Source organism: Lithobates pipiens, unplaced genomic scaffold (genome assembly GCF_037356315.1).
Source record: "Lithobates pipiens isolate NorthernLeopardFrog02 unplaced genomic scaffold, aLitPip1_a1.2 Scaffold_102, whole genome shotgun sequence".
NCBI classification, from domain to species: domain Eukaryota; kingdom Metazoa; phylum Chordata; class Amphibia; order Anura; family Ranidae; genus Lithobates; species Lithobates pipiens.
In genome coordinates, this window is record NW_027507689.1 from 209,466 (window position 1) to 233,995 (window position 24,530).

The 24,530-nt window shown below is 46.0% G+C and overlaps 2 protein-coding genes across 13 annotated transcripts in view; one reads left to right on the plus strand and one right to left on the minus strand.

The window, feature by feature from the left end:
* The window catches only part of LOC143958272 (NACHT, LRR and PYD domains-containing protein 3-like), a 535,368-nt gene that overhangs the window by 73,451 nt on the left and 437,387 nt on the right, over window positions 1-24,530 (minus strand). The window lies entirely within an intron of this gene.
* Window positions 1-24,530, plus strand: part of LOC143958206 (NACHT, LRR and PYD domains-containing protein 3-like) — a 177,532-nt gene that overhangs the window by 50,339 nt on the left and 102,663 nt on the right. For 2 of the 12 annotated variants that reach the window (XM_077467705.1, XM_077467771.1), the window contains exons 1-2: window positions 10,960-11,067; window positions 22,957-23,116. The exons of 3 other annotated variants lie outside the window; for them this stretch is intronic. The gene's annotated coding sequence lies outside the window, so the exon portion shown is untranslated. Of the gene's footprint in view, window positions 1-10,959; window positions 11,068-15,733; window positions 15,753-17,067; window positions 17,147-22,956; window positions 23,117-24,069; window positions 24,090-24,530 lie in introns of those variants that run through there. 7 more of the 12 variants (XM_077467694.1, XM_077467686.1, XM_077467714.1 and 4 more) reach the window with 6 other exon arrangements.

Below are 24,530 nucleotides of genomic sequence, written 5' to 3' on the forward strand. Positions count from 1 at the left end.
AAGAGCCTCTCCTGTCTCTCCAGTGTCATATCCCGATGGCTCTCACACTGGAGGACGCCAAAAAAAGTCCTGCAAGCCGCATCTTTGAGGCGCTTCAGGAGTGCAGCACCCCTGCCCATTGAAATCAATGGGCAGTGCCACTGAGGTGCCAGCTAATCCCCACTGCAGCGGAGCTTTGAACCCTTTTTCAGACGCTAACGGGGCTAAAAAGCACCCCACTAGCGGCCAAAAAGCGCAGCAAAAACTACCGTAAAGTGCCGCTAAAAATAGCGGCGCTTTACCGCCGACGACCCCAATGCCCCAGTGTGAAAGCAGCCTTATGCCCTGTACACACGATAGAATTTTTCCAACAACAAAATCCATGTTTTTTTTTTTCTGACGGATGTTGGCTCAAACTTGTCTTGCATACACATGGTCACAGAAATCTTGTCGGAAATCCCGATTGCCAAGAACATGTACGACGAGAAAAATGAAGTCCAATAGCCGGTGCGGCTCTTCTGCTTGATTCCGAGCATGCGCGAAACTTTGTGCAACGGAACTGTGTACACACCATCAGAAAATCCATTGTCGGAAAATTTCAGATCCAGATCTCAAATTTTGTGTGATGGAAATTCCGATGGAAAATGTCTGATGGAGCCCACACATGGTCGGAATTTCCCACAACAATCTCACATCGAACATTTGTTGTCGGAAAATCCTATCGCGTGTACGGGGTGTTTTTCTTTCTGCAGTCACAAAGCATCGTGGCTCCACCATGTGTACACCCTCAGCTGCGGCCTTGTCAGCAATTCACTCCAGCTTCTGCATTAAAACATGCTGGGCTTTCTTTTTTTTTTAACTGCTCACCAACCGTATACGCTATATATATATATATATATATATATATATATATATACGGTGGTGGAGCAGCTCTCCTGCACAGGATCCTGTACCTAGTATGTGATCCCGCACTTGCACCCCAGACCTGGAATTGGACACAGCGGGAGCCAATCAGGGGGTCCAGTGGATGCAATGTCTGCTGGCACCCGCCGATCATTCAGGACACAAGCAGAACAGCACTCTACCTATATAAACAAGACAGATTGCCATTCTGTCAGTAGGGAAGGTATTGATCCTGTGTTCTTGCAAATCAGGAATCATGGATCAATGCCTTCCCTTAGTAAAAGCTCCTCCCCCACAATGAGTAAGCAATAGCTAGGCACACAGTTAACCCTTTGATCGCCCCTGATGTTAATTCCTTCCCTGCCAGTGTCATTAGTACAGTGACAGTGCATATTTTTAGCACTGACCACTGTATTCCTGTCACTGGTCTCCAAAAAGTGTCACCTTGTATGTGATTTGTCCACCACGATATCGCAGTCTCACTATAAGTCGCTAATTGCTGCCATTACTAGGAAGAAAAATCCCATAAATCTATCCCATAGTTTGTAGACGCTAAAACCTTTGTGCAAACCAATCAACGTACGCTTATTGGGATTTTTTAACCAAAAATATGTAGCACAATACATATTGGCCTAAGTTTACATTTCTTCATTCAATGTGTTTTATAGAAGAAAGTAAAAAAATATATTGTTTTTTTTTAAATAATGGTCGCTCTTTTTTTGTTTATAGCGCTAAAAAAAATCTCAATTCAAATCTATCAACTATTTCTACTTTCATTCTTGAGATTAGGTGTGTAAATTGGGGACGTGCATTAGTTTGCCCGGGGCCCATGATGCTATTAAGATGGCCCTGCTGTGGATGTCTGGGGTGTGGGCTAATATACCCCCGGTGAGGCTGACTGAGATCAATTGCACTCCGCACCCCCTCAGCGTGATGACACGTGGTGCAAGCCTGCCCCAAGGAGCGAGCTTATGTCCCGTGCCACCGACACGCATGTAGCCCGCCCGTCTATACCTCACAGTGAGGCGCAAACAGGAAGGAACCTGTCACCAGGCAGGCTCCAAAGAGCAGGGATGTCCCAAGTGTGGCCCTCAGACAGGAATGTGGCTCCGAGCAGTGATTGACAGGAAGGTGGGGGGGGGCACTATGTGCGCCTCATTACTATTCTCTTTGGAGTGCCCAAAGGTGTCCCAGGTCTGTTACAATCCTATAGTGTATGCTAAAACAAAAATAATTACTGTGCACCGCTAAAGTGTTTGGATTTGGCTTGAAGAAAAAGTGACAACCTTAATCCCTACAAGAGGGCGGTGTCCGTGTGTCACTCGTGGCCCCCTTTATGGGATTCACCGTGGTAAACGGGTCTTTCCGCGGATATCTCACTCTCCTTAGTGTAATTGGTCAAGCAGGTATCATGTAGGGATAATAAATTGCCTCCATAGCATTATTCTGTTTAATAAATAGAAGGTAAGTATTGAAAAGCAGGAAGTCCGTCGCTCGCTGCTCTCCACGGACCCAAACCGGATGAGACATAATGACGCTCTAGCTCCGTCACATCCGGTTTGGGTCCGTGGATCACAGAGAGCGCCGGACTTCCTGCTTTTCAATGCTTGTTCTCTATTATTCATGAATTCTATAGGCTGTTTACTTTAGATCAGGCATGTCAAAAGTCCGGCCCGTGGGCCAATTGCAGCCCACATTCCGGTTTGATGTGGCCCCCACTTGCAATTTGCATATATATTCTTCTGTGGCCCCCAAAATCAGGCGTGTTATGTTTTTTTGTTTTTTTTGTAATTATATATATATATATATATATATATATATATATATATATATATATATATATATATATATCATAGTTGCCAACATTGTAAAAAAAAATTCGGGGACACTTTTTGCATTATCATTAGGAGGCAGGGCATGCATTTATAGGCGTGGCATAGAAAAAGGTGAAAATGCAGCGGGCACTGGGCGGGGTTTATGTAAAATAGTGGGTGTGGCTTAATGGGTGTGGCTCAAAGGGGTGTGGTTAGAGTCTGAGATGAATGCGGGAAGGAGAGGGAGAGGGAAAGGGGAAGGATGGAGGGACAGCAGCCCCAGATTCTACACCACAATAGCAATATTTGTTTTCCAGAGTTTGACAATCAGCAGATAAAGATACTCCAAATACCTGGTGTTGGCGCTTCAATCATCTTGTCACCATGGTTGTTATGGTGTCAGGATGATTGAAGCACATTATTTCTATTAATACATTGTAATATAAAATTAAATAATTCAACTCACCATAATGCAGAATCAGTGGGACCCCTAAGTGTGTCACTTGCCACGTCGCCTGCCACCAGCAGAGTCCTTCCTTGCATTAGGTGTCCCCAGCAGAGTCCTTCCTTGCATTAGGTGTCCCCAGCAGAGTCCTTCCTTGCATCAGGTATCCACAACAGAATCCGTCCGTACACCAGTACACCATCCACTACATTACACTGATTACTACAACACCCACTACACTACAATACCCACTACACTATACTGATTACTACAATACTCACCACACTAACCACTGCCTGGTGGAGCATGGAAGGGCACCAGCAACATGCTAGGAGGATGGAAATCCAGTTTGGAGGTCACGTGCAGCAGCCGTGTCCACCAGATCATAGCGGTTGAGGTACCTGTGGTGTGGGAGGATGTGGGGCCTAGGCCAAGCTGGGAAGCCTTGTCTACAGAAAGGCCGGGGAGAGCCAAGACAATCAGTGATGGAAGGGCCAGTGTAGCATGCAGATCGGTATCCCATGAAAGAAGGTATCCTTTGCTGCTACATCAAATGTGCCGGTTTCAGACAAAACAAACCAAGCGCAGAGTTACTGCCGACTAATACAGCTGAGTTAGATTAACCCCTCACACGCCAATTGATCGCCTGCATCATGAATACACAGCGGGACACAGGCTTCTTGCGAGGAAGGGACAGCAATAAACTGTATCGGCTACACACAGGCTGGCTGGTTGGCACAGGGGTCACAGGCAACACAGTCTACATTTCGCAGGGGGGGTCACAGTCTGCATGTCACAGGGGGGTCACAGTCTGCATGTCACAGGTGGGGTCACAGTCTGCATGTCACGGGGGGGTCACAGTCTGCATGTCACAGGGGGGTCACAGTCTGCATGTCGTAAGGGGGTCACAGTCTGCATGTCACAGGGGGTCACAGTCTGCCTGTCACAGGGGGGTCACAGTCTGCATGTCACAGGGGGGTCACAGTCTGCATGTCACAGGGGGGTCACAGTCTGCATGTCACGGGGGGGTCACAGTCTGCTTGTCATGGGGGGGTCACAGTCTACATGTCACCGGGGGCCACAGTCTGGATGTCACAGGGGGGCACATGCTGGTTGTCAATGGGGGCACATGATGGTTGGCACAGGCTAGCTGGATGTCACAGAGGGCCACAGGCAACACAGGCTGGATGTCACAGGCTGTGACCCCCCGTGACATGTAGACTGTGTTGCCTGTGACCCCTGTGCCAACCAGCCAGCCTGTGTGTAGCCGATACAGTTTGTTGCTGTCCCCTCCTCGCAAGCAGCCTGTGTCCCACTGTGTCTTCATGATGCAGCTGATCAATCGGCGAGTGAAGGGTTAATCTAACTCAGCTGTATTAGTAGGCAGTAACTTTGCACTTGGTGCTCCCCAGCCAGCGATCACATGTTGCTCCATGGGGCTGAGGGTTGGCGGCGGTTGATCTCTCCCTGTTTTGTTCAGTGGAGAGGGGTCTCCAATCCAAGCTGATTGGCTGCCCTCTCCTCTCCACTGAGCACAAGGGGAAACAATACTGTGGCAACGGCGGTGGCCATCTTTGTGTAGCCAGCTGACGTTTTTAGCCCAAAAAACTTTCCCGGGACAAAAGCAAAATCCCGGGAAAAAAATCGGGATAAGCTTAAATTGGGATGAGGGTCCAAAAATCAGGATTGTCCCGGGAAAATCGGGACTGTTGGCAAGTATTATATATATATATATATATATATATATATATATATATATATATACAAATCCCTAAGCGCCACTCAGGATTAGGATGAGCTGGGGCATGTTGCTGGGCGTGTTGCTTGGCATGTTGCTGGGGTGTGTTCACAACTCGATGTGTCAGAGTCCGCTAGGAAGCTCTCAGAGGCACTGAGATATTTCCTGGTCCGCAGCTGCAGAGGTAGGAGAAGTCTTGTTGGACAGTGTATTAGTGTATCGGATGAGCACACTTAGACCAAAACCTCTAGCAATGCACTCCCATGCTTCCCCTTCTGCTCAATTTCTAAAATGATGACTGTAAATAAGAGAAGGAAAGTTGACCGTGAGGCAGTGGTGGCCTGTGAGGCAGTGGGCTCACGGGCGCTACCCCTATCCCTACTGCCGCCTCCCTATCCATGCGCCCTGCCCCTTTCAGGATGCCAGGTGCATGGACTCCTACAGCGAGGGCAGGAGGGGGTGTATTTTTTGAAGCATCTAATTAGAGTCAGAGTCTCTAATAGGCTTCAAAAATGGGTGGGCTCGGGGAGCAGAGAGTGTGCCCTGATCCCACCCAATTGTGTGACCATAGCAAATTAATATTTGCTATTTTCACACCGCATTACCTCCTCGCCAATCTGGATGCAGGTCAGTGAGATCCGCTTCCTGATTGGCCAAAGCGCCAGGTGTCCCTATTGGGTGCTCAGCACTTTAGCGGAAGTGGGACAGAGTGGAGGAAGCAGACTGGAGACGCCAAAGAAGAGGACACCCGGTAAGCGCCAGACCTCCTGCATGGGAATCCATCCGTGGGGGTGCTGTGAGCAGGGTGTCCCATGATCCATCCTTGGGGGTGCTGTGAGTGGGGTGTCCCATGATCCATCCTTGGGGGTGCTGTGAGTGGGGTGTCCTATGATCCATCTGCAGTGGGGGTGAGTGGGGTGTCCCGTGATCCATCCGTGGGGGGTGTGTGAGTGGGGTGTCCCACTATCCATCTGCATGGTGGTGGGGGGTGAGCAGAGTGTACCGTAAACCATCTGCGGGGGGTGTGTGTGGGATGTCCCGCAATCTATCCACGGAGGGTGAGCATTTGATGGGCACAGTGGCAGCGTTTGATGGGCACAGTGGCAGCGTTTGAATGGCACAGTGGTAGAATTTGAGGGCACAGTGGTAGAATTTGAGGGCACAGTGGCTGCAATTGATGATTTGTTTTTAAAAAAATTTTGCACCCCCCTAAAAATTTGGAGCATCAGCCACCACTGCTGTGAGGGCCGCCACTTCCAGGACAGGTGGAAAGTGGAATATTTCTTCACTGAAATCCGGAATCGCTGTGTCTGTCTGATATGACAAGAGACTGCGGCTGTTTATAAGGAATTTAATGTCCAGAGACACTACCGGGGGAGACACGGCACACACCACCAGATAACAGGGCGCCACCGCAGTGAAAAGTTGAAGCGACTTGAAGCTGTATTAATGTCACAACAGCGATTTATCACCAGAGCCCGCGAGTCAAATGAAAATGCCACAAGGGCGAGCTATGAGGTGGCAACGTTAATTGCTAAAACATCTCAAACATGATCATGTTATGAAGCCGGTGGTAAAGACTATTCATTTTATTCGCTCTGTGCCCTCTGGCTGATGAGAATAAACGGTGCTTTCAGGATTTTGCAGCTATTGAAAAGGATATCAGCCTTTTCTCCTCTCCATTCTCTGGTGACCCCGATGGTGCTCCAGATTAAGGATGAGCCCATGTTAAGGGCACGTGGCCTGGTATGGTTCAGGAGGGGGGGCTCTCTCGCCCCCCCTCTTTTCCTGTGGCTTGCCAGGTTGCGTGCTCGGATAAAGGGTCTGGTATGGATTTTTGGGGCGGACGACTACACCATTTTTTTTTTTTCATTTTGGTGCAGGGTTCCCCTTAAAATGCATACCAGACCCAAAGGCCATTTTTTTTAAATTTGGCGCAGGGTTCCCCTTAATTTCCGGGTATGGATCTCAGGGGGACCCCCACGCAATTTTTTTAAAATTTTGATTTGGGGTTCCCCTTAAGATTCATACCAGACCCAAAGGCCCCATGCTCCTTTTTTTTTTCAATTATCTGTATCTATATTGCCGAGACTATACATTACAACAACATTACAGCCACGATCAGTTTTAAATGACAATTTTTCCTTTAGAAATGCCATTTTGCTGTGGTATTGTTCTAGACACGGGAAGAATGTGCCACTTTACAGGCATACTATAGACACACCCCAGACATGATATTTAACACATAGCACATAAACGTTCGTTAATTCGAATTCTGCGTTCTATTTTTTCAATGCAATGTGGGATTTTTGGAGTGTCCTCTGTGTATTTTTATTAAAAAAAACGCCCATAAACGATAACGCTAAAAAATGCTCATAAACGCGCATAAACGCTAGTACAAAACACTGTTAAAAACAAGTTTTTCAACCAGCGTTTTCTGATAGCAATCTGACGTCCAGAAAAAGCTTTTTTGATCTCCAGTGTGCATGGAGCCTATAAGCCTTTAACCACTTAACAACCGCCCATTGCCGATTAATGGCTTCAGGGTGGTTGTTTAACTCTGAGAGGCCGTTAATTAACGGCCTCCCAGAATTCTGCTCTCGTGCGCCCCCTGGGGCGCGCACACGAGAGCATTCATGACCGCCGGGTCCAGTGACAGAGTGATCACTTGTAAACAAACTGGCGTCATGTTATGACGCCGGTTCCTCCCTCCCCCTCTCTGTACCGATCGGTACAGAGGAGGGGGAAGAAATCTGCATCTGCAGTGCCCACATCGCTGCTCACCGAAATTTACCCCTCAATTACTTGCCATTACCCTGCAATACTCTGCAATACTCTGCAATACTCTGCAATGTTCTGCAACACCCGCCAATACCCTGCAACACTCTGCAATGCTCTGCAACACCCGCCAATACCCTGCAATGCTCTGCAACACCCGCCAATACCCTGCAATGCTCTGCAACACCCGCCAATACCCTGCAACACTCTGCAATGCTCTGCAACACCCACCAATACCCTGCAATGCTCTGCAACACCCGCCAATACCCTGAAACACTCTGCAACACCTGCCAATACCCTGCAACACTCTGCAATGCTCTGCAACACCCGCCAACACCCTGCAACACTCTGCAATGCTCTGCAACACCCTGCAGCACTCTGCAATGCTCTGCAACACCCACCAATACCCTGCAATGCTCTGCAACGCAATACTCTGCAACGCCATACTCTGAGATACCCAGCCATACCCAGCCATAGTCAGTGATACCCTGCAATACCCAGCCATAGACATCCCCCCTCCCTCCAGTGCTTCTACCGACTCGCCAATACAATCAAAGCCAGAATCTTTATTTATTTTTATTTTTTTATTTTTTTTCAGACTTCCGAGCCTAGAGGTGAGATGCGGGGTCTTATTGACCCCATATCTCACTGTAAAGAGGACCTGTCATGCCATATTCCTATTACAAGGGATGTTTACATTCCTTGTAATAGGAATAAAAGTGATCAAAAAATGTATTTTTGGGGAAATAAATGTCAAACTAAAATAAATAAAGTAAAATGAACAATATTTTTTTTTTTAAAGCGCCCCTGTCCCCATGTGCTCGCATGCAGAAGCGAACGCATACGTAAGTCCCGCCCACATATGAAAACTGTTTTCAAACCACACATGTGAGGTATCGCTGCAAACGTTAGAGCGAGAGCAATAATTCTAGCCCTAGACCTCCTCTGTATCTCAAAACATATAACCAGTAAAAATAAATAAATAATTGTCACCTATAGGGATTTTTAAGTAGCGACGTTTGGCGCCATTCCACAAGCGTGTGAAATTTTGAAGAGTGACATGTTAGGTATCTATTTACTCAGCGTAACTTCATCTTTCACATTATGCAAAAATTGGGCTAACTTTACTGTTTTTTTTAAGCACAAAACTGTTTTTTTTCCAAAAAAAGCATTCAAAAATTGCTGCGCAAATACCGTGCAAGATAAAAAGTTGCAACAACCACCATTGTATTCTCTAGGGTCTTTGCTAAAAAAACATATATAATGTTTTGGGATTCTATGTAATTTTCTAGCAAATAAATGATGATTTTTACATGTAGGAGAGAAATGTCAGAATTGTCCTGGGTGCTCCAGAACGCCTGATGGCGCTCCCTGCATGTTGGGCCTCTGTATGTGGCCACACTGTGTAAAAGTCTCACACATGTGGTATCGCCGTACTCGGGAGTAATAGCAGAATGTGTTTTGGGGTGTAATTTGTGGTATGCATATGCTGTGTGTGAGAAATAAACTGATAATATGACAATTTTGTGAAAAAAAAAAAGTAAAAAAATCTTGATTTTGCAAAGAATTGTGGGAAAAAATTACAACTTCAAAAAACTCCTCATGCCTCTTACTAAATACCTTGGAATGTCTTCTTTCCAAAAAGGGGTCATTTGGGGGGTATTTGTACTTTTCTGGCATGTTAGGGTCTCAAGAATTGAAATAGGCCGTCAGTACTTCAGGTGTGATCAATTTTCAGATATTGGCACCATAGCTTGTGGACTCTATAACTTTCACAAAGACCAAATAATATCCACCAATTTGTACTTATTTTTACCAAAGATATGTAGTGGTATAAATTTTGGCCAAAATTTATGAAGAAAAAATTACTAATCTGCTAAATTTTATAACAGAAACAAAGAAAAATTCATTTTTTTTACAGAATTTTCGGTATTTTTTCTTTTATAGCACAAAAAAAAAAAAAACCCAGCGGTGATTAAATACCACCAAAAGAAAGGTCTATTTGTGTGAAAAAAAGGACAAAAATTTCATATGGGTACAGTGTTGCATGACTGAGTAATTGTCATTCAACATATGAGAGCACCGAAAGCTGAAAATTGGTCTGGTTATTAAGGGTGTTTAAGTGCCCGGTGGTCAAGTGGTTAAATACCCCCAAAAGAAAGAAAGCTCCATTTGTGTGAAGAAAATGATAACAATTTCATTTGTATACAGTGCAGCACGACCGCACAATTGTCAAAGTGTGACAGCGCTGAAAGCTGAAAATTGGCCTGGGCAGGAAGGGGGTTTAAATGCCCAGTAAGCAAGAGGTTAAGGTATCAGTTGGGATCATCTGTTATAAACCAGCACAATTTAAATTGAAATTCCCCTAGACACCCTCCTAAACCTTGTGTTCCCAGAGGAGGCTGTTATAGCTGCAAAGGGCCAACTCAATATTGATCCATCCAGACTAAGCCCTTGTACACACGGTGGGAGAATCCGTCGGAATGTGTCCTATCGGACCGTGTCGTCGGAGAATCCAACTGTGTGTGGTATGCATCGGACTGATTCAGTCGGAATATCCGTCGGACCCAATTTTCCAACATGTTGGAAATATTTCCTGACCAACTGGGCCGATCGGACATACTCTGATCATGTGTAGAGAATTTTGATCGGACCAAGTGCCACGCATGCTCAGATCAAATTCCTACATCAAAGCTGTTGGCTACTAGCCTGAATGTAGTCCCGTCGTAACAAAATTACGTCATCACGTTCTGAAAGATCGGATTTTTCGACAACTTAGTCCGACCGTGTGTATGCAATAGTTTCGGACAAGATCCGATGGACAAAATCCGACAGATTTGGTTGTCGAAATCTCTGACCGTGTGTACAGAGGGCTTAGACTGGGGGGGGGGGGTCATTAATGTTCATATGTGTAAAGACAGGTGTCCCAATACTTTTGGTAATATAGTGTTTCTCAGTGCTGCTGACTAATTGAAAATGATAATATTCCGCCCTGACCGATTGACTCAGTTTGATCGAATCCTATCAAAATTGATCGGATGAGACATTAAGGCTATTCAATTGTTTGTGGATTTGATTGTTTTGATGGAATCACACAAAATGCAGCAAGCTGTACTTTTTATAAACGCACATAAAGACCACACAATGGTATAAATGAGGTTTATTGAAACTTTTTTTTGCATATGGATTTGTACTGCTTTAAAAAAAATAAAAAAGAGAACATTTGGTTGGATCTGAGTTTTGTAAACAAGTCATGATAGGAATGAGAGGTTATTCTTCTGCTCTGTTCACGTCCCTTTCAGAGAGCTCGGAAAACACGTGATTTCCTGCTATGGGGGATGGGGTGATATATACAAGAGACTGTATAAGGAAGTGAAACATTGCGAGATCCGTCTGATCGTGTCACAGAGGTAAGAATTTCTTGTATCTCCTACACCACAATACAAATATGTATTCCAGAAAGGTTATCAATCAGCAGATAAAGATACTCCAAACACCTGGTGTTGGCGCTCCAATCATCCCGGCACCATGGTTGTTATGGTGTCAGGATGATTGAATCACATTATTTCCTTCTTTTCTTTCTTAAACATTTAACCACTTGCCGACCGGACAAATAGGCGTACAGGTACGTCCCTTTGAATTTGACGCTGTGTGGTCACTAGGGTTGCCACCTTTCCATCAAGCCAAACCAGAACACTTTAGCGGTGAATGGCAAATTTCTTTGTAATATACATTGCAAATGTACATTGTAAAGACCTGGGACACCTTTGGGTGCACTAAGGAGAGCAATAATGCGTCACACTTTATTGGACAGTGTTACCTCCTATAACACAGGGGTCATTGTCACCCCCCTTCATAAAATATGGGACAGCCTAGCCCCCTTCAAAATTTAGGGGTCCCCATAGAGGACCCCCCATTAGGTCCCCTTATATCAGCCCCTCCCTTAGACCCCTATTAGCACCCCAATTAGAGACCTCTATTAGATCAGGGAACCCCCCGATAAGTGTCCTCTGCCCCTAAATACCCACATTGGACTGCCTTACCGAGAGCTGTTTTGAGCCAGGAAGTGTGGGAGCGGAGCAAAGCTGCTCTACTGTAGTGCTATTTTCCTTTTTTCGTTCCATTGTGTGGGGGGGGGGGGGGGCTTGGAGAGTAGGCAAAGTAGGCAAAGTAGAGGCATCGCTGTGCCCAGTGCGTCGGCAGGACACAGGAATCAAAACACATCCAAACTACTCACTCACAGAGGGGGAGTAGCTGACAGAGGGGAGGGTAACAGAGGGGGGGGGGGGCAGCTGACAGGAAGGGGAGAGTAGCTGAAAGGGGGGGAGAGTACCTGACAGAGGGGGTAGTAGCTGACGGGGGAGAGTAGCTGACAGAGGGAGGGAGAATAGCTGACAGGGGGGAGTAGCTGACAGAGGGGGGAGTGAGTAGCTGACAGAGGAGGGGAGGAGCTGACAGAGGGGGGTAACTGACAGAGGGGAGAGAGTAGCTGACAGAGGGGAGAGAGTAGCTGACAGAGGGGGGGAGTAGCTGACAGAGGGGGGAGTAGCTGACAGAGGGGGGGAGTAGCTGACAGAGGGGGGGAGTAGCTGACAGAGGGGGGGAGTAGCTGACAGAGGGGGGAGTAGCTGACAGAGGGGGGTAGCTGACAGAGGGGGGTAGCTGACAGAGGATGGAAGCTGACAGGGGATGGAAGCTGACAGAGGGGGGAGTACCCGACAGAGGGGGGATAGTAGCTGACGGGGAGAGTAGCTGACAGAGGGAGGGAGTGTAGCTGACAGAGGAGGGGAGTAGCTGACGGGGGAAGTAGCTGACAGAGGGGGAAGTAGCTGACAGAGGGGGAAGTAGCTGACAGAGGGGGAAGTAGCTGACAGAGGGGGAAGTAGCTGACAGAGGGGGAAGTAGCTGACAGGGGGGGTAGCTGATGGGGGGTAGCTGACGAGGGGATTGCTGACAGGGGGGTAGCTGATGAGGGGGTTGCAGACAGGGGGGTTAGCTGACAGAGGGGGGAAATAGCTGACATGGGGGGGTAGCTGAAAGGGGGGAGTAGCTGACGGAGGGGGAGAGTATCTGACAGAGGGGTAGAGAAGCTGACAGAGAGGGGTAGTTGACAGAGGGAGGCAGAGTAGCTGAAGGGGGAGCTGACTGGGGAGGGGAGCTGACAGAGGGGGGGTAACTGACAGGGGATGGACGTTGACAGAGGGGGGAGAGTAGCTGACAGGGGGGTAGCTGACTGATGAGGGGAGCTGACAGGGGGTAACTAAACAGAGGGGCTAACTGAACAGAGGGGGGTAACTGATGGGGGTAACTGACAGAGGGGGGTAACTGATGGGGGTAACTGACAAAGGGGGGTAACTGACAGGGGATGAAAGCTGACAGAGGGGGGTAACTGACAGAGAGGGAGTAGCTGAATGAGGGGGAGAGTAGCTGATAGAGGGGGAGGAGTAGCTGACAGAGGGGGGTAGCTGACTGAGGAGGGGTGCTGACAGAGGGGGGGGTAACTTACATGGGATGTAAGCTGACAGAGGGGGGAGAGTAGCTGACAGAGGGGGGAGAGTAGCTGACAGAGGGGGGAGAGTAGCTGACAGAGGGGGGAGAGTAGCTGACAGAGGGGGGAGAGTAGCTGACAGAGGGGGGAGAGTAGCTGAAAGAGGGGGGAGAGTAGCTGATAGAGGGGGAGGAGTAGCTGACAGAGGGGGGTAGCTGACTGGGGAGGGGTGCTGACAGAGGGGGGAGTAACTTACATGGGATGTAAGCTGACAGAGGGGGGAGATTATCTGACAGAGGGGGGAGATTAGCTGACAGAGGGGGAGATTAGCTGACAGAGGGGGGGAGTAGCTGACAGAGGGGGGAGAGTAGCTGAAAGAGGGGGGAGAGTAGCTGACGGGGGAGCTGACTGGGGAGGGGAGCTGACAGAGGGGGGTAACTGACGGGGGGTAGCTGACAGGGGAGGGGAGCCAACAGAGGGGGGTAACTGAAAGAGGGGGGTAACTGACAGGGGTGGTAACTGACAGAGAGGGGAGAGTAGCTGAATGAGGGGGAAGAATAGCTGAATAAGGGGGGGTAGTTGACTGGGGAGGGAAGCTGACACAGGGGGGGATGGTTGATGGGGGGGAATAGCTGAATGAGGGGGGTAGTTGACTGGGGAGGGGAGCTGACAGAGGAGTGTAACTGACAGAGGGGGGTAGCTGACAGCAGGGGAGGGGAGCTGACAGAGGGTGGGAGTAGCTGACAGAGGGGGATAGTTGACTGGGGAGGGTAGCTGACAGAGGGGTGATAATTGACAGAGGGGGTGACTAATGGGGGTAACTGACAGGGGAGGGGAGCTGACAAGGGGGTAACTGACGGGGGGAGCTGACAGGAGGTAACTGACAGAGGGGGAAACTGACAGAGGATGGAAGCTGACAGAGGGGGAGAGTAGCTGACAGAGGAGGAGAATAGCTGAATAAGGGGGGGGGTAGTTGACCGTGGGAGGGGAGCTGACAGAGGGGGGAAGTAGCTGACGGGGGGAGAATAGCTGAATGAGGGGGGTAGTTGACTGGGGAGGGGGGCTGACAGAGGGGGGTAGCTGACAGGGGAGGGGAGCTGACAGAGGGGGGTAACTGACAGAGGGTGGTAGCTGACAGAGGGGGTTATCTGACAGAGGAGGGGAGCAGCTGACTCAGGGGGTTAACTGACAGAGGGGGTTAACTGACAGAGGGGGTAACTGACAGAGGGGGTTAACTGACAGGGGAGGGGAGCTGACAGAGGGGGTAACTGACAGAGGGAGAGGGAGCTGACAGATGGGGAGTGGCTTACAGGACGGAGTGAGAGGGCAGATGAGAAAGATACCTCACTCAGTGACGTCTTGAGGAGACACAGCAAAGCACATGCTAGGTAAGGAGGTGGGACTTTGGGCGGCCACAATCACCCACAGTCCAGCCCCGCCTCCACATGTGACCAGGTCTACCGGGCCAATCAGAGATCCTCATTTCCTCCGCCCACACGTGACCTATTCAGCCAATGACAGGCTAAATAGGTATGCCCAACGCTGAGCTCGGCTTGGAGGCAGAGTGCACAGGCAGTAATAAATGTGTAACACTGATGGCGGGCGCGGGAATCGGGATGCGCCAATCAAGTTTGAACTGATTCTATATGTGCCTGGGTTTCAGGCGGCTTGAAAACCGGGCACATGTGTCCAAACCCGGACTGTCCCGGTCAAAGCTGGTCAGGTGGCAACCCTAGTGGTCACGTGAGCGCCGCGGGGATACCTGCGATTGTCTCAGGGAGCTGAAGAATGGGGAGATGCCGATGTAAACAAGCTTCTCCCTGTTCTGCCTAGTGACGTGTCACTGATCGCTGTTCCCTGTGATCGGGAGCTATGATCAGTGCAGTGTCGTTCATAGCCCATCCCCCTCTAACTGTTAGAATCACTCCCCAGGACACTCTTAACCCCTCCTTAGCCCCCTAGTGGTTAAGCCCTTCACTGTCACTGTCATTTTTACAGTAATCAATGCAATTTTATAGCACCGATCGCTGTATAAATGACAATGGTCCCAAAAATGTGTCAAAAGTGTCCGATGTGTCCGCCATAATGTCGCAGTCACAATAAAAATCGATGATCACCGCCATTACTAGTAAAAAAATATTAATAAAAATGCCATAAAACTATCCCCTATTTTGTAGACGCTATAACTTTTGCGCAAACCAATCAATAAACGCTTATTGTGATTTTTTTTTTTTTTTAACAAAAATATGTAGAAGAATACGTATCGGCCTAAACTGAGGGAAAAAATATGTTTTTTTATATATTTTTTGGGAATAATTATTATTGCAAAAAGTAAAAAAAATGTGTGTTTTTTTCAAAATTGTCGCTCTATTTTTGTTTATAGCACAAAACATAAAAACCGCAGAGGTGATCAAATACCACCAAAAGAAATCTCTATTTATGGGGGAAAAAAGCCGTCAGTTTTGTTTGGGAGCCACGTCGCACGACCGCGCAATTGTCAGTTAAAGCAACGCAGCGCCAAATCGCAAAAAGTGCTCTGGCATTTGGCCAGCAAAATGGTCCGGGGCTGAAGTGGTTAAATTATATTTAACTTCAACATTAGTACAGGTAGGTTCCCAGTCATGCACAGTAATCATGTGCGGATATTAATTGTATATCGGGGGGAACGTGGCTCGGAGAGTTTTGGGTTAACATTCATCTCAGATACAGAGGAAAAGCAGCAGAAGATCTATAGAAGTTCTAGGAGAAGCTCCGCTCTCAGGATATAACAAGGGTTGCAGCCCCCCTAATAGACCCCCATAAGGGGCTATGATAAATTGGGAAAGATGGAATGGGGTACACGGCGCTACCCTAGAGAAGAGAGGGGGATCTCAATCCCTCAGTGGTGAGACCATAGTGCACTACCCAACAATCTAGTGCACTCGTATGTCATCATCTTATAAGTATATATACCACCAAACTCTGACATATATCAATGTGCAAATGGAACGCAATCCAGAAACCTCTCTTCACATATCAATACAGATAATTATTACTTAATAACCGGCATGAAGAGCTAAACTCCACCTGCGGAAAAAAGGAGGACACCAAAAATATCAAAAAAACAAGTTGTGTAAATAAATGAAAAAGTGAGCAGTGAATGATGTAAACACAATGCTGGTATTCCGGTGTAAACAGACCTATAAATAATAGTCCATCAATAAACTGATATACATTTTACCATAAATCATCCCATAGAAATCATTTGCTATCTTGCTGTGAGTTCCAAAGTCACCAAGTGCTTGACAAATCAGGTGACTCTTGTGCCCCCCCCTTAAGAGTTCCCACTCACCATCTCCTATTACCCCTACAGGGGTGATTCGCATGTATAATCAGGATTATCGTTCCTTAATGGCTTCTCCAAACACTTCACCAGACCGAGATATCCAAACGATCTCCTACTCAGTGATATCCAATGGTAATATTCCAGAGAATACTTCAGTGGTGTCCCAGGGATAAATCCTCACAAGGAAAACATTGAGCTCCCATATTGTAGTATTTAAGGTTATTTATTTACAAAACATCAAAGTAAAAAACAACTTCCCCATCAAGTGGGTAAAAAAGCCTTAAAAACAGCTACAATCTATAATAGATACAATGTATTCAGGGACCGGGGTGCAGCGTGCGCTCCAACTGCGTTCCAGGCTCCCTGCTATCGTACCGGAAGTGACGTGAGTACGTGGTTCCACCTTACGTGTTTCGCCATTAACATTTTAAAAGGTGGCACCATCTTACTACACCTCATGTCTTATAAGGCAAGCGGCTGTGCAAGTTCCTTTCCCTCCTAAGTTACTTGAAGCTTAACTTGCCCTAACTGGAGGACATATCTCCCCATGTAAAACCTCATTACATAGAGGGATGACACTGGAGCAATACCGCACACATGTTAGTGGCATAACCCCTTATATTATAACAGTGAAAACCCTGCACCTCCGCTCACCCTAACAAAAGTATATTAGCAGGTAAGGGTTATACAAAACGATATAAGAGTACTGGCCATCATGATTACCATATAGACAACTAGAAAAAAAAATGATATATATTTATGTAATATAATTTGAAATAAAAAAGAGGGGGATAAACCATAACAGAACTAAAATCTCATAATCTAAACTAACCTCTCTGGGATACCTAATGGCTATTTTTATATCTCACTTAAATGATTAACGATACAAGAAATAAGTGATTAAACCTTTGTCTACATAAGAATAAAAAATTAACGATAACAGTGCGAAAAGATAAACAATTACCTTTATTTATACAGAAAATAAACTTTAGAATAATTAGAACTTATCATATAACTCAAGTGATGTTACAAGTACAGTGTTGCTTAGGCTGCCAAGATGATTTAGGTCATATGGTTACAACAGACATACACTTTCAATATATATATATCAATATTTCAAGATAAGTCCTAAGAAAGAAATAATTTGATATCGAAAAGAGACATACGAAAGAAAGAAAGAAAGAAAGAAAGAGAGAGAGAGAGATACGTTACAAGGATTTCCGGTCGTTCCCCAGAACTCAAGAGAGATATCAGCTAATTCTTGCCCTATTTTATATGCATTCTCGGCCAATCAGAAGATGGAACGCACCCATTGGCTCTGAGTTTGCATCAACCTCTGATTGGCCGATTCTCAAGTCTACATGCTGATTGGTTCAGGATGGCTCACACTCTGATGGGTTATAATTTCAAGCCCAGTTAAGCATCAAACTTCCGATGCCTTTATGAGCAACTTCCTTTGATCTCTGACCCTGCCAGTTCTGACATAAGACCAGTTTAATTATCTCTGGATTTACAACCGTCAGCCCTCTTTGATACAACATAAATTAGCATTTCAAGGACTTGTGGCACAGGAAGAGGCACTATATCTGAAATGGCCATCTCTATGAACAATAGGGTAACTTAGATACTATACAAACAGCAGACCAACAGGTTTGTGTGTTTGAGATACCAAGAACAGTAAATATTCTAGTATACATGTTATATATATATGTATCCAAAACAGGGCATAGTAAGTTAATTGGTCCTCACAATGGCTTTCTTTTAAGCTCTTTGATATAAATATTATATTTCAAAATCACTACCACAATACCTAATGGCTGCCAGATTGTTCTAAGTGGTTAAAGCAGGGCATTAAAACTCCCAGAAAAAAGCTTTAAACTAAAAAGCCAGATATTACCCTGTAAAGCATACCCCATACCAATGAGTGATGTATACCAGCGAGTGATGTTCTAAATGTTTCCGACGGAAAAAAATTCTAGTGGAAAAATGCTGTTCTGACGCAGTGGCTATTGAACTTCCTTTTTATAGTGCCATTATATATGTGTTGTACATCACCTCATTCTTGACAGTGGGAATTTGGTGTGACCGTGTGTATGCAAGACAGCTTGAGTGGAATTCTGTTGGAAAAACTTCAGAGTTTATTATGAAGGCATAACCGGTCGCGTGTACAGGGCATACGGATTAGGGAAGTTTTTGGGTAGGTTTTGTTAGTTGATTGTTGTGTTTGGAAATGTGTGGGTTACATTCTTATTCTGCTTCACTACACTCAACTATTTTCTCTGAATGTAGGATTACACATTTAGCTTGGTTTGATCAGATGTCTGTTGGTGTGGCTATTTGCCATTTATGCATGAGGAGACATAAATTTTCAGCCTGACCGCAGATCATTGTATGTTTCAGAATAACGGAACTCAAACCAGAGCGACCGGGTTTTATGAAAGTTTATGAGTATCTTCCATTTCACAGATTTCTGACACCTGAGCCAGCCAGTACGCTATTAGACATGTGCATTCGTTTTCGTCCAAATGCATTTTCGTCCAAATTTCAGCTATTTTCGTTTTCGTTTTGACAAACGATAACGAAAGCACAAAATCCGAAAAACGAAAGATCCGACATAAATAAATGCTTTATTTTCGTTTTCATTGTTACAACAGTTCGATATAGAATAGGAGATTCGACATGACTCTGACAATAATCTGTGTCTATAGAACCTGTGGTCGAATGTGCCTAACCTTACATCTATTAGTCCAAGATTATATAGAGAAAATATTCGACAGAGAAAAAAGATTTGACAGAGAGAAAAGATTCTGCAAGTTACTGTCCTAAAAAGTGTTTGGGGACCTGGGTCCTGCCCCAGGGGACATGTATCAATGCAAAAAAAAGTTTTAAAAACGGCCGTTTTTTCGGGAGCAGTGATTTTAATAATGATTAAAGTGAAACAATAAAAGTGTAATATTCCTTTAAATTTCGTAGGGGGGGTTGTCTATAGTATGCCTGTGAAGGGGCGCATGTTTCCCGTGCTTAGAACTGTCCCTGCATAAAGTGTCATTTATGCAGGAAAAAAAGTCCTTTAAAATCACTCGCAGCTATTATGAATTGTCGGCTCCCGTAATACAGAGAACACTCATTGAAAGTCATTGATAAAAAAATAAATAAATACATTTAAAAAAAAGCGTGGGGGTCCCCCAAATTCAATTACCAGGCCCTTCAGGTCTGGTATGGATATTAAGGGGAACCCTGCCTCAAATTTAAGAAAAAATTTGACGTGGGGTTCCCCCTAAATATCCATAACCAGACCCTTCAGGTCTGGTATGGATATTAAGGGGAACCCCGCATCAAATTTAAAAAAAAATTGACGTGGGGTTCCCCCTAAAAATCCATACCAGACCCTTTATCCGAGCACGCAACCTGGCAGGCCGCAGGAAAAGAGGGGGGGACGAGAGAGCGGCCCCCCCTCCCTCCTGAACCGTACCAGGCCACATGCCCTCAACATTGGGAGGATGCTTTGGGGGTCCGTGACCCCTCAAAGCACCTTGTCCCCATGTTGATGAGGACAAGGGCCTCATCTCCACAACCCTGGCCGTTGGTTGTGGAGGTCTGCGGGCGGGGGGCTTATCAGAATCTGGAAGCCCCCTTTAACAAGGGGACCCACAGATCCCGGCCCCCCCCCCCTGTTTGAAATGGTAAGGGGGTACAAAAGTACCCCTACCATTTCACAAAGAAAGTGTAAAAAATGGTTAAATAAAACAAACACACTTTTGAAAAATTCCTTTATTAAAAATAAAAAAATAAAAAAAAGATTCCAGCGGCGGTAATCCACTCTTGCTATCCAGCGACGGACGGTCATCTCTCCAGCGATGTCTCATGTCATCCAGCGCAGCGAATCCTCCGTCCTTCTTCTGTCTCCGTGGAGGAGACACTGCAAGGATTCCGGCGGCTGACGTTTCTTAAATACGGAGGGCGGGGCCACCCGTCACCTGACCCCGCCCCCCTCTGACGCAAGGGGAAACCCAGGGTTCCCTGTGACGTAGGGGTGACCCGCACCCCTCTGATGTAACACAGGCAGGTTTCCGTTACATCAGAGGGGGGCGGGGTCACCCATACGTCACGGGGAACCCCGGGTTTCCCCTTGCGTCAGAGAGGGGCAGGGTCAGGTGACGGGTGGCCCCACCCTCTGTATTTAAGAAACGTCAGCCGCCGGAATCCTTGCAGTGTCTCCGTGGAGGAGACAGAAGAAGGACGAAGGATTCGCTGCGCTGGATGACATGAGACATCGCTGGAGAGATGACCGTCCGTCGCTGGATAGCAAGAGTGGATTACCGCCGCTGGAATCTTTTTTTTATTTTTTTATTTTTAATAAAGGAATTTTTCAAAAGTGTGTTTGTTTTATTTAACCATTTTTTACACTTTCTTTGTGAAATGGTAGGGGTACTTTTGTACCCCCTTACCATTTCAAACAGGGGGGGGCCGGGATCTGGGGGTCCCCTTGTTAAAGGGGGCTTTCAGATTCTGATAAGCCCCCCGCCCGCAGACCTCCACAACCACCGGCCAGGGTTGTGGAGATGAGGCCCTTGTCCTCATCAACATGGGGACAAGGTGCTTTGAGGGGTCACGGACCCCCAAAGCATCCTCCCAATGTTGAGGGCATGTGGCCTGGTACGGTTCAGGAGGGAGGGGGGGCCGCTCTCTCGTCCCCCCCTCTTTTCCTGCGGCCTGCCAGGTTGCGTGCTCGGATAAAGGGTCTGGTATGGATTTTTAGGGGGAACCCCACGTCAATTTTTTTTTAAATTTGACGCGGGGTTCCCCTTAATATCCATACCAGACCTGAAGGGCCTGGTAATTGAATTTGGGGGACCCCCACGCTTTTTTATTTATTTATTTATTTATTTTTTTATCAATGACTTTCAATGAGTGTTCTCTGTATTACGGAGCCGACAATTCATAATAGCTGCGAGTGATTTTAAAGGACTTTTTTTCCTGCATAAATGACACTTTGTGCAGGGACAGTTCTAAGTACGGGAAACATGCGCCCCTTCACAGGCATACTATAGACAACCCCCCCCCCCCCCCTACGAAATTTAAAGGAATATTACACTTTTATTGTTTCACTTTAATCATTATTAAAATAACTGCTCCCGAAAAAATAGCAGTTTTTAAAACTTTTTTTTTTATTGATACATGTCCCCTGGGGCAGGACCCGGGTCCCCAAACACTTTTTAGGACAGTAACTTGCAAATTAGCCTTTAAAATTAGCACTTTAGATTTTGAACGTTGGAGTCCTATAGACTTTAATAGGGTTCTAAAGTATGCTATATAGTTAGCTCCGTCGAATCTTCTTTATACATTCGACAGACACCATAAGCCTTCCAAGACAGATTCGACCGTAATTCATGTGGATTTTCGGACGAATGCAATTTTTGAACGAAAAACGAAATAAATAAAAACGAATTTCGGGAGTAACTAAATAAATTAAGCTTTCGGACGAAAACGAAATTCCGAAACGAAATATTTTACTCTGCACATGTCTATACGCTATAGAGGGCGCTCTTGTGGTTCTCCAGCGGGTCGGGATCAGCACCTTAGCAGCATTCAGCACATGCTTGGTGTGACGGATCTCGGATACCCCTGCTGGGCATCTCTGCCAGACCTGTGTCTCCTGTCCTCCAAACCCACCCGCAGCCTGCAGATTCCCCATAACCAGCCCTTAACCCCTCAATCACCAGACAAGCCACACAGGTGTTGAGGGTTAAACATGCAGAGCATAAACTGTTTATTAAATACAAAACATACACCTTTAAACACAGTTAGGGACACTCCTCTTAGCCTTGTCATAGAGGGGGTAGGGGACAAGCAAGAACCAATGGGAACTCAACACTTGTACATTGAAACAGAAACTACAGTTTAAACACATGAAGGGATTATGATGAGCAGGCAGCCCCTCCTTACACATCCCCTGCTGAGATGTGTCTCCCATCCAGACCTTTTATCTACATGCCATGACCCAACACAATTAAACACAGCAACAAGAGGGGGGTGGGGGAGGAGGGATGTAGCATTACATTACATTATCTCAATGCCATTTTGTCCCCAGGTCTCTTAGCCCCACGCTTTGGGAATACCGCCATCTTGTATATGTCTTTATCAGCTAAAAGTACATTGTTTGTGGAATAAAAGTATATATTTAGCCCAGCCGGGCCAATAAGTTTAGGTAGCCCAGCTCACCCGGTTCTGATGAACCGGCGACCCCGGACACAAATGTCTGGAGGTGGCATCTTCTCCAGGTTGTGGGAGATGGCAAATAGCCCTCCATATGGCCCCCAAGAAGATTTCCCCCCACTGCCCCAAATCCCAACCCAGACCTGCCCCAAAGATGCTGCTTGCAGGATTTTTTCTAACGTCCCACAAGTGCACCGCCCAAGTTTAAAAGCACTCAGACAGCACGGGAGGCTGTTTCTAAGCGTTTTTTTTTTTCACTTTTACTTACAGACCTCTGGGAGTTACATTGAAGTCAAAGATCCATATGGAAACTATCTAAGGAGAAAACATAATTGAGGGGGCCAATATCCATCGGCTAGGAATTGGGATAGAATCCCTGGACCCCCCTTTTTCTGACTGCTTGATTTGCTGTTTACCTTACAGCAGTAAGGTAAGGGGCCATTCTACCTGGTGTGCCGTGTATACTGGAGACACAGGAATCACAAAACACGATTGCTGGCACCTGTTTTTTGAGAAGCACTGAATAAGTCACTGAGCACTTTTTTCCAGTTCACATATAGACTGTTTTATTTACTTATATATATTTTTTTATCTATTAAGAAGATTACGGAATTAACAATCACTGGTCTCTTTATTTAATTTCACTAAAGATTGTATTTTACTAACTTTTTGTGTTTAAGTATACATAATGAATTGCACGTCTTAATATCAGATATTTTTTACTTTATAGAATATTTTTTCCTTCTACTTGAAGTTATCTATGTTTATATATTACACATGATTTCTGGAATTTATGTTTTATAACACATTGGATATTCTTTGTTTTTTGGATTAACTTGGTGGAGCAAGATAAAATTTAATTTTTTTTTTTTCTCTCTCTTGCTGTTATAAGTATGTCACCCATTTAATACTATCAACAAAGCACTAGACACTTTAATTTGCATTTAAGATAGGGTAGCTGGTTTTTAGATAGAATTTATTTTTCTAGTATAAGGCACTTTAATTATATTTAGTTCAGGTAGCGCAACACCATCTGTTTGATTTTTAAATAGCCCTCCAGATCTCACGTTCTCTGCTGGGCCATAGTCTGTGGGTAGGAGGCGAGCCCCCAGCCCTCTCCAAAACACACAGTGACAGTGAGTTCTGTCACACTTGGTTAGCAAATTTTTGTAGCATTTAAGTGGGTAGATAGAGATGTGTAGAAGGCAACAGGCAGCGTGTAATACTATTTTGGTTTCTGTTTTCAGATTAATAAGGTCCCTGACCTGGCACCCAAAGGGGCCAGGGGAGGGCAGTGGCACCAGATGTGTACAAGTGTACCTGTATCCTCCCCACATCTCCAGCATATGCTTGAGGTCTGAGCATTCCGGGAATGTAGTTTTTCTGGTGTGACATACTAGTCAGTGAGTAGTTTATAAGACATTTCTTGTGTCTTAGTGCTGATAGAGCACTTGTGTGCTAGAATGCAGGTCTTTTTCCATTGATTGTCCATAATGGTCATCTTAAGTGCAGTGGACCAATCCTTTCTATATCTGTCTTCGGTATTGAGGTTTGCGTATTGCAGCCATGCATAGGCGACTGGAGTCAACTTTTGTTACTGTGCGCCCTCCGCACATACCTTCTCTAGATCTGTCATCTGTCTGGAAAAGATTCCCTGTCTGGTCGTACCGCCAACATAGGTGCGTAGTTGGAAGTATGTCCAGAGCGGTAAATTAGATAGTCCACTGTCTTTTTTTTAATGTCACAAATTCCTTGAGTCTCCCGTCTTGAAAACTTTCTCCTGCTTGCAGGGATTTGTTGTTAGGAGGGCGGCATAGCAAACGGTTCCCAATCCCCGGTGGAAA